This window comes from Pleurodeles waltl, chromosome 3_1, assembly GCF_031143425.1.
Source record: "Pleurodeles waltl isolate 20211129_DDA chromosome 3_1, aPleWal1.hap1.20221129, whole genome shotgun sequence".
Taxonomy (NCBI): Eukaryota; Metazoa; Chordata; class Amphibia; order Caudata; family Salamandridae; genus Pleurodeles; species Pleurodeles waltl.
This window is the reverse complement of record NC_090440.1, coordinates 1,465,248,043-1,465,264,711: the sequence shown is the minus strand read 5'-3', so window position 1 is coordinate 1,465,264,711 and position 16,669 is coordinate 1,465,248,043.

The following is a 16,669-nucleotide window of genomic DNA, read 5'->3' as shown; positions in this document are numbered from 1 at the left end:
TAACTATTTTTTGTGCTTTTAGCCTCTTTCCACTTAATGGTAGAAATGGGTATGAAACCAATGCTGTATCCAGGAGTGCTAAACATTTCTGAAAAATAGACTAACTTCTGAATTAAGCACGGGGTCATTTGTGTAGATCCTACAAGGTTTTCCTACAGAAAATAACAGATAAAATAAAATAAAATGAAATTGAGGTGAAAAAAGCTGCCATTTCTCTCCACTGTTTGCTTTCTAACTTTTTCCTGCAATGTTAGATTTTCAATAGCAATATACAGTTACGTCTGCTGGCCTCTTCCTCCTGTGGGGCTATATAGGGCTTGTAGGTTCATCAAGACCCCTAGGTACCCAGAGCCTATAAAGAAGCTGCACCTTGCAATGGGATTTCATTGTATATCAGGTATACAGCAATTCATTTGCTGACCTATAAAGATTTAAAAATAGGTATCAAGGAAACCTTTGTATTTCCAAAATGGGCACAAGATAAGGTGTTGAGAAGCAGTTGTTATTTACATATCTCTGAATTACGGGGTCTCCATACTAGCATGTGCATTACAGGGCATTTCTCCAATAGACATCTTTTTTTACAAACACTCATTTGGAAGGAAAAAAATGTAGAGAAAGACAAGGGGCAATAACACTGGTAATGGTATTCCACTTGTGTGGGTAGGCCTAATGCCCGCGACAGGAAACGCAACATGGACACATCACATTTTTTACACTGACGTGTTTTTTTGTGAAGTGCCTAGCTATGGATTTCGGCCTCTAGCCCAGCTGGCACCGAGGGAAACCTACCAAACCTTTGCATTTTTTAAAACTAGACACCTAGGGGAATCCAGGTTGGGGTGACTTGTGGGGCTCTCACCAGGTTCTGTTACCCAGAATCCTTTGCAAACCTCAAAATCTGGCAAAAAAAAACACGTATTCCTCATATTTCGGTGATAGAAAGTACTGGCATCTGAGAGGAGCCACAAATTTCCTTCCACCCATCATTTCTACTAGTCTCCCGATAAAAATGGTACCTCCCTTGTGTGGGTAGGCCTAGTGCCCGTGACAGGAAACACCCCAAAACGCAACATGGACACATCACATTTTTACATTGGTAACGGAGGTGTTTTTTGCAAAATGCCTAGCTGTGGATTTTGGTTTATAGCTCAGCAGGCACCTAGGAAAACTTAGCAAACCTGTGCATTTGTAAAAAACTAGACACCTAGGGGAACCCAGGTTGGGGTAACTTTTGGCGCTCTAACCAGGTTCTGTTACCCAGAATCCTTTGCAAACCTCAACATTTGGCAAAAAAGAAGAAAAAAAAAACTTTTCCCTAACATTTTGGTGCTGCAAAGTTCTGGAATCTGAGGGGAGCCATAAACTTCCTTCTATTTAGCGTTCCCCCAGGTCTACCAATAAAAATGGTACCACACTTGTGTGGGTAGGCCTAGTGCCACGACAGGAAATGGCCCAAAACACTATGTGAACACATCAAAATCAATGCAAAACTACCTGTTTTTGCAGAGGAGGGTAGAGGGGTGCACCTGCATTTTTGGTTCTGGGCTCAGCAGCCATCTAGGGAAATCCACCAAGCCCAAACATTTCTGAAAACTAGATACCCAAGGGAGTCCAGGGAGGTTTGACTTGTGTGGATCCCCCAGAGTTTTCTTAACTCAGAATCCTCAGCAAACCTCAAATTTAAAAAAATGTTTAAAAATAAAATAGAAAAACAACAAGTTTTTTCCAACATTTCTGTGTGAGATCACCACACTGGCACAAATTTCCTACCACCTAACGTTCCCTTCAGTCTCCCAGTGAAAATGATACCTCCATTGTGTAGGTGGACCAATGCCTGTGACAGGGAAGAGCCAAAAACATGTTGAAAATGTGGGGGGACCCAAAACTGGTTCAAAAGGGCTGTTTAAACAAACGCTTTTAGGCTGACAAATGGGGCAGATTTTTTTCTTTTTCTTTTAATATATATCGGTATTGAGGCGACAATGCTGGATGGTAGGAATTTTGTGGATACCTGCAGATTCCAGGAGGTTCCATCACAAAAATGTTGGAAAAATGTGTGATTTCAAGCAAAGTTGGAGGTTTGCGGGGCATTGTGGGTAAGAAAATGGTGTGGCATGCATGTGAAGCACATCACACTGGACTCACCGAGATATTTAGTGTTCAGATGTGTCTAGGTCTCGTAGATTTTTGTACATGGCAGTGTTCCAAAGTCCAAAAAGTGCAGCCCTCACCATCCCAAGTGGGACGATTTTGAGAGTTAGACAAGCTCTCATGGCCGAAATGTAAAAGCAAAATCCAAAATGATCCAAAATCCTCTTGCTTGCCGTGGGATTAGATGTTTTAGTGTGCAGGGGGGAGGAGAGCTGGTAGCCACCACCCCACTATATATATTTTGTATTTATTTTATTTTATTTCCCTGGTATCTAGTTGGCTTTCTGACACACCCACCCACCCACCCACTCTGGGGATCGGGGGTAATTGTGCCATCTGCCCACTGGTGGACAGAACAACTTTGTCCCCATTTATTTGGGGTGGAGGTAAGGCCATACCCCCCCCCCCCCAACATAATAATAATATTAATATTAGATTATTATTATTATTATTATTATTAATAATAATCTTTCCTAGTCTCTGGTGGGCTTTCTGCCCCCCTTGGAGGCAGTTAGGCCATACAAAAATACGCTGATCTGCCCCCAAGGAGGGGCAGAAATAGCCTAAAATAAATATGCCCCGCAGGGAAGCGACCCTTGCCTAAGGGTTTGCTCCCCTTGTGTGAAATTGGGAGCACAAAAAAAAAAAAATCCCTGGTGTCTAGTGGTTTCTGCCCCCCTTGGGGGCCGACTGGCCTAAGTAAAAAAGGTTGATCTGCCCCAAAGGGGGGTAGAAATAACATAAAATAAATTTGCCCCCCCAGGGGTGCGACCCTTGCCTACCTGTAAAAAATAAACTGAACAAAAACCCTGCTGGTTTCTGCCTCCCTTGGGGGCAGATCGGCCTAATTAATATAGAATAAACAAAAAGCCCCCTAGGGGAAATCGACCCTTGCCTAAGCAAAACCCCTCCAGCCCTGCCCATGGGGAACCTCGAGGGGGGTGCTAGCGCTTCCTTAAAGGGCCTCCACGAGGATGTAACGGTTATGTCCTTGGCGCCTCAGCCAAGGACGTAACCTTTACATCCTTGGCGGGGAAGGGGTTACATTCGTTTTACTATCCATTTTGGGGAAATGTATTGTTGGAAACATTAACGTTAAGGTGCCACCATTTAAGTGATTTTTTAAAAGATCAGGGATGTTAACAGAAGCATTTCAAATATCTAACTTCTCTTTACAATGGAAGTTATAGCTGCATGAGGAGCATCTTTGTTGTGAACGCTTCTGAAAGATGGGGGGGGTGGTGGGTTGGGGTTACATAAGAAACTAAAAATAAGCAAAAAGAACTTTCAAATTAAGGCAATAAAGGTAACACTAGGAGTGCATTAAAACAGACCCTGGCAAAGTCGAAAGGTCCGGCCAATTAAAATTATACAATTTCTTCGTCCATCCACTCAACCATTCCTTGGCTCATTCGTGCTATATATCAGCGGGTCTCTTGACTGACTATTATTTTTTATGCAATGTTGGGCGATTAGTATTTTTGTGGCTTCAGAATGCAATATTATGTGCATGTGTGATGGTAGCTCTTTGGTTGCATGACAGTGTATGTGTTGGGAGTAAGGTTGTTGTTTACATGATTGGAAGTATGTTGCAGTTGTCATACAACACGATGTGTATGGATATACAAGATGGGTGTGTGACTGTATAACGTTAGGCATGATGCCATATGATACTAAATTACTTTTTCTGTATAATGTGTTGGCTCGATTATGGTCTTAATTATGTATCTGTACAATAGTGGGTGTGTCTATTAAATGAAGGTACGACTGGTTGTATAGTGTGTGTATATTAATCTAGTTGATTTTGTATATAATGGTTAAGTGTGTTACATGATGATGGCATGTGTCTCTGTAATGTTGGTTATGGAATAGTTAGTTATATGTTTACTGCATACCTAAATGTGCTGGGGTATTCGGTAGAATAATGGCTATATAAGGAGTTATAGCACTACAGGTAGGCCAAGACATTCAATATATCGTGAAAATATAATAATACACTTAATGGAATTGAGAGCACCAATGAAGCCATCAATGTTAATGGTGATATTGGATAACTTGAAATGTCATGATTGATGTCATTAATGATGTGTTTCAGTATGTCAGTGATTTACATACCGAGGTTGGCCACAGGACCTGGGATAGGATCAGAGACTGCAGCCACCCTACCGCCTGTGTTTAAATCATGCTGTGCACGGCCAAAGGCCATGCAGAGAGGGTGTTGGTTAATGCAGAGAGGGTGTTGGTTAATGCAGAGAGAGTGTTGGCTGCAGGGCATGGTCATTATACCGGGCCCTGTGAGCAGTGTAGGATAATTATAGGAACTGATCTTTGGCATACCTACCCGTCTAGTAATTATGACCTTCATCTAGTATACAGCACGGAGCTTAACAATCTGGTTTTTAAGTTTTGGGTCTAGGTCAAAATAAACTAAGGCTTATAGATAGTAAGAAAAGAAAATTGTTTCCTTTTCTGACTGCAGTAGGCGGTTCTAACAAGAATCTTATTAGTTTTTTTTTTTTCTCTATTTCTATTTTGTTGTTTTATCTTACCACCATTTATTAACCAGACCTAAAAAACGGAGTGGTAAACAGCTATTTTTCCAATGGCAACTACTTTTCTTTAAGAAAATAAGGCTGGATTTTGTTAAGGTTTTTCAATATTTTTCCATTGCCAAGATTACGGTCTCCACTCCTCATTTCTATCCCACACACCGTAAAGTTCAAAGAAATTGAGCAAAGTAACATTCTTCTAATGCTTCACCTGCGAGGAACAGTTTCTATCTCCTATACCATCGTTTTAGTGATGCGACTGCTTTTATATATCCTTGGTCTACCGCAACTTGTGAACTCTTTAGTATGCCTAGCTTTCAGGGGACTTCACACTGGACATGTAAAAAAAAAAATATATATATATATATATATATATATATATATATATATATATATACACACACACACACACACATATCCTACTCACAGTGGCCAGTAGTAGGTAGTTATAGTTGGGACCCAGTTTCCATAGGAAAATCGTTTTTTATGCTAACAACTTTGGCATCATTTGATGAAGCTTCACAAAATTTTCAAAACTAGTTTATTACTCAATTCAGCTGCTGTCTGGAACGTTTAGTGGCGATTCATCAACAGGGAGTCAAGAAAAAGGGGAGGAGTCCCAAAACACATTTTCCCCATGCAAATTCCCATAAAGACTGTAGACACGACTACAGCCCAAACGCTGAATGAAATTTAACTAAATTTGCCAGAAAGCTAGATCTTGGTCCAGAAAGAGTGCCTTTTGAAATTTGGTGTAAATCTGTTCAGTAGGTTAACACAGATCTAGAGAAGAGGTAGGTCACTGAATTCAACAGATCTTAAAACAAGATCGGATTGTCTTCCACCATTTCAACCAGGAAGAGGTGACCGTCTTCTTGTGACCCGGACTCAGCCAAGTCCCGAGGAGAAAAAAATAATAATAATAAAAAAAAAAATTAAAAAAAAATTGATAAGAAGCACACAAGGAGACAGGGGAGAAATACCACGAGCCCTTAGGCCTGGTGGTGGGGGCCTCACAAGAGGCCAAAAACTTTTTGTTTTTTGTTTTCCATTTTACCATGGAGGATCTGCAGATCCACGGCAAAAAGAAAAAAGAAAAAAAAAAATAAGTATTGTTACCCGGGCTTGTTTTTTTTTCTTTTTGCCACCTCAGTGGGTAAGGTTCTTGGGGAAGTTCATCATGTTATTATGGGGGAAGAAAGCACATGTGGTCTCCATCCCCGTGCCATGTTCGGCCCCAGGAAACCCATCTTCCAGGGCCCAGCCGTGCATAAAATAGTGAGAGGGCTGCACGCTCCCCCCCACGGAACCATGAATGGCCCTTAAGATGCCATCCCCCCCCAGGACCAGCTCCTGCTACTTCCCAGGCTACCCACCCTCGGGACCTAGCAGTTTACCTGCCCATACACAGGCGCGGGCAGGGAAACCTATGCTTGCTCTTGCCTGGTGGAAGCAATTTCAAAGTTACTGCCAAGTGAGAGCAAACACTAAGTCTGCTCCAAGCAGGCGGGAGAATGAAAAATGCTGCTGACCACTTGGCGCAGACTTTTAATCCTGCACTGCTAATTATGGCATTTTTTTGTGACATCATTGATAATATCAAAGTAACATTTCCAATAAAACTACTGTTGAGAAAAACGTGCCTGGCGGGGGCAAGAGTTATAGTTACCTTAGGGGACAAGTTATAGTTTCTTGAGATAAATATAACTATAACTGCCGAATTTCTATGGTTTTTGTATGTGTAAAATCTGGACCTAAATATAACCTTTTTGTAAAAAAAAAATATATATATATATATATAATATGTCACCTAACTTAATTCAAGGTCAAGATTGGCGTTTGCAAGTGACTTTCCTTGCAAAAAACAGCACCAGCACTAATAAACATTAAAATAATATGCCAGCTTTAGCTCAACAGGTACACTTTAAGGCCTCAAAGGATTAGTTTAATTTATTCCTGTACGTTATTAGAAAAAGTTGGCAGGCAGTTTAACCAAAACTCTAGACTTTACCCACATAGTCTTTCATTGTATATTTGCTATTTAATCTAAATGACTAGCAAGAAATTTAGAAACAGCATTAACATTTTCATGATATAGTGGAAAGTCGCTAGTTGGAGATTAGACGTCGACCAAAAGCAAAACATAAGCAGCATCCAATCCTACACTTCCCAAAAGGGAACGTTTCCACACGTTAGTAGACAGCAGTTTCAAATGCGGTTACACCAGAACACTAGACATGCAGTCTCACCAATTGTGACACTCAACTCTTCATTATTGCCCCTCCATCAGGCGTCACATTTGCAGTTTCTGACCAAAGTTCAGTATCATACAACTCTTACAGGCAGACTTGGTGGGGAACACATCGAGTGAGGACTTTCACTGTAACCTAAATATTCCCTATCCCTAATGCACTACTAGGAATTCTAGCACCTATTACCAAATGAAGTGACCTAAAACATAGGCATTCTCTGTTAAAAGTGGGTGATTTCACAGACTGTTCTCGTAGTTCATCACTACACAACAAACTACATGGTTTAAGACATATTTCTAGATAGGAGGGGACACCAAATGCAGTACTGCAACTGTGCTTTGTGAATAATGACATGTCATTTAAGTCACAGGTAAAGGCTCATATAAACTCAGCCACTAGATACATTTATATGTACTATACATTTCTGTCACATACACCCATGGTTGTTTTCCTAAGGTTGCTCTAGCCTGAGTGATGGCATCCAACGTGCTGAGTTAGGGTTCAACCTGATGTTCGGGGTCTAGTGTGACAACTGAACACCAACAATAACCATGATGCAGATAAAGTGGTTAATGTAGAACAAGCATTTGCAATGCAATGGCATTTGCTTGAGTTAGAGCTATTGGTGTTGTAAATTCCTAAGTGGAAAATTTCTTGTCACATAAATTGGTCAATCCTGCCACATGATTCCAGAGGCCCTGCATATAAATAAAGCACTTCCATTTACCGTCTTCCTCCATTTGCAGCCAAAAATGAAAATTTTGCCATTTAGCATTGTAATTTATGTCTTCCATGCTAATTCCAATAGAATACCACTTTCACCACCCCACCGTCAGAGTTTCTGGCTAGCTAACAATTCCCAGGACAAGAGAGCCTTGAAGGAGTAACGAGGGGAATAAACTAGAAGGGTCCCCCAAACATATGTGTTCAAACAGTCACAGAATAATAAGGATGTTAAGTTGGCTTGTATTATGGTCCGAATTGCAATAAGGAGAAATAACTAAAACATATACAATTATCATACAAACCCATTTACAACCTTTAACGATTGGCATTAGAATGTAATGCTCAAAACAGCCCCTAAAGGACACCACAATGAAAATAGCATTTGTAAGAAACATGGTCATGTTACCATATAGTTAGGGCGTAGAAGACATAACCATGTGAAAAGAAAATGACTGAAAGTATTGCAGTGTAACCATATATTTAGCCCCTAGAGGACGCAGTGCATTACACATTTTCAGGGTTAGCAGGCCTACTGCAATGACAATACAAACAAGACCCTTAAAACACAAACTGTAAAACAAATGTTCTAGCCATGAGTAAAGTTAAAGAGACCCTGAATTGAGGGAGGGGTTATTTTGGGGTCCCCACTAAGATAATCTAGACAGAAAGAGTAGGTAGTAGTCCCAATGTCCTAGGACCACCACAGGCTGAGTTATGAGCAAAAATATTTTGTAAAAGAATGCCCTGCAAAGTATTATGGGACAACAGAGTGCCGCAAATATTATAGTATGTTGACTGTGATGCTCAGAACAGCCCCTAGAGGACACTACAATAAAAATATAATTTGCAAGTAACATGGTCATGTAACCATTAAACTAGCCCCTAGAGGGCATAAACTCATGAAAATAGAATGGCACAAAGTAAAGTAGTGCAACCAAATATTTTGTCCCTAGAGGACGTAGTGCTTTGCGCATTTTCAGGCCTAGCAGGCATACAACACTATTGAGGCCCTTGGAACACAAACTACTCCAAGCTGCAAAACAAAAGTTCCAGCCGTAGGAGAGCTTAAAAAAGGGACTGAATGGTAGGAGGGGTTATTTTGGGGTCCCTAGTAACCTAGTGTGGGGACCCAGAGATGGCCTAAATATAAAGGACCTCATTTCGAGTTGGCAGGTGGAAAAGGCCGCCCGCCAAACTCCTGCAGTCAGGTCACCGCTGGTGACCTTCCTGCAGCCCCTATTACAAGTTTCCCGCTGCACCAGCGGGAGACAGCCCACAACGCTGTTGTGGTGCGTACGTTGCAACAGGGCTGTGAAAAGCAAAACGGGGCTGTCCATGAGGGCTCCTGCACTGCCCATGCTAAGTGCATGGGCAGTGCAGGGGCACCCATGGGGCCCCCTGCACCCCGTCTCTGCCAGCTTTTACATGGCAGTGCAACCAACATGTTAAAACGGGCGAGAGGGGAGTTGTAATCCACAGGACGGGGCTGCATGCAGCGCTGCTGTGGTGGATTAGGACCGCCGGCACCGCCAGCCCTCCTGTGGAGGCAATCTGGTAGTGCCGGCAGTCCGACTGTGGTGCTTTTGCCATGGTCATAATGTGGCTGTCTGAAAGCGGTCGGACCACCACTTTGGCGGCAGTCAAACTGCCACCACAAAAACTGGCAGTCCTAGGATCGCCAGACTCGTAATTAGGGCCAACGTGTGTCTTGCTGAACTTTTTGGTGATGGTTCCCTCGTCCTAGGACCTCCACAGGCTGAGTTACGGGCAAAAATGATTTGGAAAATAAAATAGCTTGCAAATCATTATGCGGCGACTTTTCCCCAAGTGCAGTGAATTGTAATATCGGCTCTCCCGCTGTGCCGGGAGAGCAGTGTTGCAGATTTCTATGTTTTTTTTTTTTAGCAAAGCATTTATCAATTATAAGTGTTTTTGGGAAAGCTATGGAGCGTAAATGTGAGAGCCAAAAGAAATGGCTCCGATTAGGTAGCAGTGTGAACAATGTGACCAGCGCTCCAATACCCCTGGCGTTCACGCTGTTGGCGCTGTGAGGGCCATGGCTGCCATGGAGCACAAAGGGGAGAGGCAAAAAAATAAATAAAATAGTTCACCCGCACTGAAGTATAATTAGCAATCGTGCAATTATCCATGTAACAGAGTCAGTATGCAAGACAGTAACAAAACCATCCCAAGGTGGGACAAACATAAAGCATTTACCAATGACATGACATCAAGGAATTTTTGAAAATGCAAGCTCACAAACGAGTAAAAGTGATGGGCGTGAGGTGAGCGTGGTTAAAAGCCCACAATACTTACAACAATTCAAAGCACTTGCCGAACCTAAAAGTGTCTCTTTGAGCAGTAGCTCAGGATTCATGATAATTGGTTAACATTCTTCTGTAAAAAAAAAAAAAAAGAAAAAAAAAAAAGATAGGTCCTTACCTGGGTTGAAGAGACTACCCCAAGATCCAATTTCATGGGGCCATACAGCCTAAATCACCACTCCTCCTTGCAGATACTTGTGTCTCTTTCTAGGGGTCTGACTGCTGGAGGGCCTACATTGAAAATAATACATCATTGTGAAAAACGTGGAGGTAAACTTCAAAATGGTTAAAGTCAAGCCAAGGTACTCTTCCTTTGATCATTAGACACATCTCATCCTTTCATTTATTTAAATCTACACTTAACCAATATTTTTAGTTTAAAACTACATGCCAATGAGAACTTTGTAGTCCGTTTTTGAGGGTTTCAAAATTTTATGTTAGACTGTTAGTTTTAAACTGTTATGGTACCCAGATTTTATGCTGTCATTCTATTTCAATTAGTACGTTTCATCAGTGTTTTTACGGTTGAAGTAGTAAAGCAGAAGTCTAGTATGCAAGTACTTAGCACTCCACAAGTGATAGCCCGAGTGGCAAACTGCTTCTAGTCAAAATATGCACAAGTTTACGATGAGGAATTCCAATTAGTGGCTAAACTCTGTAGTCCGTACTCCACCAACATCAGTGCGCTGAAGTGGGGTGGGAAGGGATCCACCTACATTAATGATGCAACTGAACAGTCACTCATACCCGAGCACTAGAAACTGCACAGGGGCAGTCCTGGACAAGGCACTGGAGGAAAACAGCGTACAAAATGCAGGTTGAGTTTATTTCTACCAACAGTATTTCTGGAGGTGGACTTAAATTGATTTCGCTCAGTTTGAAGTGGAGTACACTACTGGAAGGAAACCAAATGTCCAACACAAAAGAGCAAGAGTTCACATATTTTAACTCTTTCGAAGAGGTTAACAATTTCTGAGCATAAGGTGCATCACTGGCTGCTACTGTAGTTATGAAATTAGGGATAAACCTGCATAATGGCAGGATTTACAGCATCAGACCAATATTGAAAATAAAATAAATATTCAAGTATATTTTACTATATTTAATAAGGAATTTATGGTGCCATCAATGCTACTTGCTAAAAGAACAGTGGCTATATGCTACGGAAGAGAGCTCACTCTGAAAACAGAAAATTGGATTTAAGAAACTTTTACTTATTGTAATTGGCCAACTAGAAACATATGCGACAATACTGCTATACTCAACCAAAACAATGTATACGCAGGGCCCGCTCTGAGCAAATCTTGAAATAGAGCTTCAAAGACATACAAATATGGAACAACTAAATAAGCCCAACTAATTTGCTACCCATGTAATTTAACAACTCAATAGTATTAAGTAATATACTTGTTGTATGTATAGATTTATTAAGATCTGTGACCTGAATTTTGCTGGAAAATGTCCTGTGTAACGTTTAAGCAAAATGTAATGGAAAAAAAAAAAATAATAAAAAAAATAATATTTAAAAAAAAAAAAAAAAAAAAAAAAACTTACATTTCTTTTCCAAATAAATGGCATGATGCATGTAAGAAACTGGGTTGTTGGCTGACTGGGTTGTAAGCCGTGGTCAAGAAGCAACCACAATCTTTGTCAGGGTAAAGCATAAGTCAGTGTAAATTAACCTGTGCTCCACCCTCTGGTAGCTTGGCACAGAGCAGTCAGGCTTAACTTCAAATCAATGTATAAAGTACCTGTGCAACAATTCAAACGGTAATTAATTGAAAATACCACACAAAACGGATTCCACACCATGTTAGAACAATATAAATAAAACAAGACCAAAGCAACAAAACTCCAATCAATAGAATCAGAGATGGGCAATTAAAAAATTGTAGTGGAAATAACATCAAAAAGCACAAAGCGCCAACTGTAGATATCTGGTTGCGTCAGACTTAAACAAAGTCATAAGTTCAGGCAAACCACAATGGAGCACAGGCCAGCTACCCAGTTAGGTCCACTGAATTAGGTACTTTAAATCCTGTTTTGCAGAGCTTTACAAGAGATGCATCGGTTCCGAGATGTGGCATGGCTGCATTGCGATAGCCTCCATCAGTGTTGAGGATCCCGTCAACCAGGCTTCCAATGTGAAGTCCGGCATTGAGGATTCTGCATGCAGTCGGGCAATGAGTCAGTTCTGAAGAGCTGAAAGGCTGCAATGCAGAGAAGCAGTGAGGAGTCAGTTCTGCACTGGTTTGCACCATGCAGCAGTGGAGATATGCAAGTTCCACTGGAGCCATAGAGGCTGGTGGAGCATCTGAAGCCCACATCCAACGGTGCAGGACTGGGGTGGCAGTATTTGGCATGGTATACTCACAAATGGCAGAGTCCAGGTGCAGATGCAAGATTGTTGGAAGCCTGTTGGGTCCTTGAGGCTTCAGATCAGGAGGCTAGGCAACTAGTCTTTGGAGTCACCCTACCTTCAAGAGAGGCAGGGCCAGTTCTTTTCACCCAAGCAAAAGGGAAGTAGGCTATTGGTTAGCACGGCAGTCGAGCAGAGTGGAAGTCCTTTCAGCAGCGCAACAGCCCTTTTTGGCTGGCAGAGTATGACAGGTGCAGAAGTGTACTAAAATGGTGGTGTCCAAGATCCAGTATTTATACCCAGTTGGGCACATGAAGTGAGGATAAGCTTCTAGAAGCGTGCCCAAGTTCCCCGCCTTCCTGGTCCTGCCTCCACATTAACTACAGGGGATAGGCAGCCCTTTGTGAGGAGAAAGGACACAGTCTTTTCAAGTGTAAATGTGGATGAGTCCAGCTCCTCCCTCCCATCCTGCGAATGATGGCACACCTAAGCTCCCCACTGTGTGTGGCTGTCTAGTAGGAATATGCAAAGCCCATCTGTCACCCACACCAAGATGTGTGACCCAGTGACAGGCTGCAGGCACCAAATGGCTACAGGAAGAAATTGCCAACTTTCTGAAAGTGGCATTTTCAGAAATGTAATTTAAAATCCAACTTCACCATAAGTTATGATTTTAAATTACAGTTCCAGAGACAAACAAACATAACCTGGTTGCCTATTTCCATTTGAAAATTACAGTTAGATAATGGTATAAGGTAATTCCAATGTTACCCTACGAGATAGGTAGGCCATGCAGTAGTGAAAAACACAGTTAAGGGTTTTTCACTATCATGACATGTAAACCTCAAAAGTACATGTCCAACTTTTTTTTTTTTTTATAAACACGCTGCACTCTGCCCTTTGGCCAACCTTAGGGGGTGAAATGTCATGTGTATTAAAAAGGAAGAATTGAGCCTCGCAAATGGTTTATTTTGCCAGGTCGAAATGACCGTTTACAACTGCACACATACAGGCTGAAAAGGCATGACATATTTAAAGGACTACTTATGCGGACGGCACAATCAGTGCTGCAGGCCCTCTAGTAGCATTTAATTTACAGGCCCTGGGCACAGGTAGTGTCACTTTACTAGAGTCTTACAAGTACATCAAATACGCCAATTGGGTATAAACCAATTCTACTATGTTTTAAGGAGAGAGCACATGCATCTTAGCACTGGTTATCAGTGGTAAATTGTGCAGAGTCCTAAAAGCTAACAAAAGCCTGTTCAGAAAACAGGAGGGTGAAGGCTAAAAGTTGGGGGATGATCCTGCAGAAGTGGCCAAGTTTAACAATGCAAGATAGCTCTAAAAAAGATCTACATGCTTCCCACAGTGCCTTTTCAAGAATAGTGGGTTTATATGATTTTACTGCAGCCCATGATAGCAATGGTCTATTAATATCTGGAAATAAGGTTTGCCTGTGATTTGAATCCACACGCAGTTTAATCTACAGAAGATGAAAACAATTCACATTTGTCTTGTTATAAGTATTGTTACGCCAACCTAAATAACTTTGTAGCTTGTCTTCATATGCTTCCTTTCCTAATAAACATGGAAGCACACACTTGGTGTGGCATGATGTCTTCTTTGCAACTGATAAGTCAGTGGAGATGATGTTAGACAAAATGAAACCAAAGTCCATTTGAAGATATTTAGCTTAAAATTATGGAACACTTACGTCACCTCTGCTGCCACTATGAGTACGTTTAAAACGCAAGGGAAGATTTTTTATTTTCTTTGGCGCAGAAGCCACTAAACTGCTTCATTTATAATCAAGAAATGAGTAATAAAATATTTTGTGACAAATTTCTAAGACCAGTAATTCAGATCTTACAAAAAAATGTATGCCATCAGCCCACTCAAGAGTGTTCTGGTATTCAATGAAATATACCTTGAATGCGTTTGCTTACATTCTAGGCAGCTGCTGTAACTATTAAAACAATGCCATACACAGCCCAATTCCTTAATATTTAGGAGTTGCTTACTTTCACAACCCTTGTCTGAAAATATAAGAAAAAGAGCCCCAACCCCAGTACAATTCATGTCCAAATTATGAAGTCAGCAGTACCTGGATAGGGACACTTTAGAATACATCTTACTGGACAGGCATCCACCTAACATGTGCTTTAATAAAGACCTTATCCGCCACAGATTGTAATTCCCGATACAATATTCATTATCAAGAAAATAACCAGGGCTTAAAAGAAAAAGCAAAAAAGAAAAAAATGTATATATATAAAAAAAAAAAAATAATAATAATAATAATAATAATAATAATAATAAATAAAACGTTTTCTCTTTACCCCAATGCGGACTACAAAAGTTACAAATTCCATAGAAAGATTCAGAAAATGAATTGTTGGTGCCTGTGCTTTTTAACCAACATCCTCACTTGATACTTTACATAGTAAACAAATGGGGAATCCAGCTCCTAGCTTGAGGATCCACAGTTTAAAAAAAAAAAAAAAGTAGCGAGGCAGAGATAACAGAAGATATGAGTGATCACCTACTTCCCACAAGGTCCATCATTCTACTTTAGTTGTCACCAACAGGTTTCCGCAGTGTTGGGACAGAAATGTTCACTACATGGTAAATGGCATTTACTCCTTCCTCAATTGCCTGATTGCAAGTGAAATCGGTATCCCAACTTGGCCATAGTGAACAGAGTCCTGGGACTGTCCCCAAAAATCTGAGGTTCAGGACCTGTCCTGTGACTTGGAGGGGCACGCCAAGTTTGCCTTCATAGTATGCAGTGGTCTACAGCGAATGCCCTAGATTTATCAAGAAGTGATGGTGGCAGTGTACCATGTTTTTCAAGCTATAGCTTTGCTTGACCCTTTTTCTTGTGTCAGAGGGAGGGTGATCTAATAACCTCTCCCTTACCCCCATCCCCTTCCTCCACCACCCGACCCTGTGAAGTTCCTCTGTGATGGGAAGCCCATAACCCATCACTTATGCCCTGTAATTTCAAATGTAATTATGTACACTTACTCTGCATCACATATATGTTAGTCAGAATCTGAGTGCTCAGGGAGTCTGAGTACGGGGGCCACTGGGATCCATTATGAGTGCCACTGGTTTAGCATGACACAAAACCGAGGAAGAGGACAACTTCGCCAGACAGTAGAAGTGTATTGCCTTCATTCCTGTGGCTGGAGTTCTAAGATCAAGACACCGAGGATAGAAAGATGGAGACGGGGTACCCTTTAGCAATTCCATGGAGATTTTGTTAGTAAGGGGCTGCTCATTTGTTTTTCCTCAACACTGGCATTTGATTGGTAGTAGGGGTGAGGAGGGGGCTGCAGTTTTTGTTGTTCAAGGTAAGGGAGTTTCTATGTGAAGCATGCCCTTTTGTCTATCTCAAAGTACTGCTCAGAAGGGTTGATGACAGACAGGCACACAGATCTCGCACTTCACTTACTCCTTGATGAAGTCAGCTGTGTTAGGCATGTCGGAAGAGCAGACTGGAAATTACATTTAAAGAGAACAAACCCAAACCAGTACTGAAGCCTTAGACAGTGAATCCAGAAACAACTCAGCCTGGAAAATGTGTATTGAAATTGGCTCTAAAACACCTTACTTTGTTGCAGTCCAAAGTTCTCCTTGATCAAGGCAAAGGATGGTCCACAAAGTACTTGAACAGCTGTTGTGCATCCAGCTGTCCATCTGACTCCTCATTGAGTAACATTTTCCCAGAAGTGAGGTGACATCACCAGTCAGCAAAACGTCCTGCTAGAGGAGCCGAGGGTCTGCCTAAACAGGCTAGAAGCCTGCCTCCCTACAGAGAAAGGGAGGCAGACAGCTTCCTTAACCGGCCCTGCAGGAGGAAAGGCTGTACAGGAGAAGACAAGCTTGCCTTGAGAGCTCCCAGAGAGGTCCAACAACCCAAGAGAGCAAACCAGGGGTGACCCGTGCTATGAGGAACCCTCCAGGTCCATCTGCAATATTCATGAGCAAATAGTATTAGTATTGCTAGTAATACTGTACTGTGCATTTTCATGTAGCCAGACAACCTGCCATGGGCCTGAGAGACTGTACAAGTAGAGCAAAGCCATGTCACACTGAACCTAAGAGCCCTGACAGGACTGTTTGGGTGGGGGTGCCAGAAAGCACACAAAGGTTAAAAGGCCACATAATGGTGGCTGAGGTTGTTTTCCACTGGTGTCTATCCTACTATGTCTCCGCAAGCTGGACCAAGTACTTCTCTTTCTGTACTCTAATGACAGTGAGGGCAAGCAGTCACTGACTTCTCAGGGAAGTAGTGTG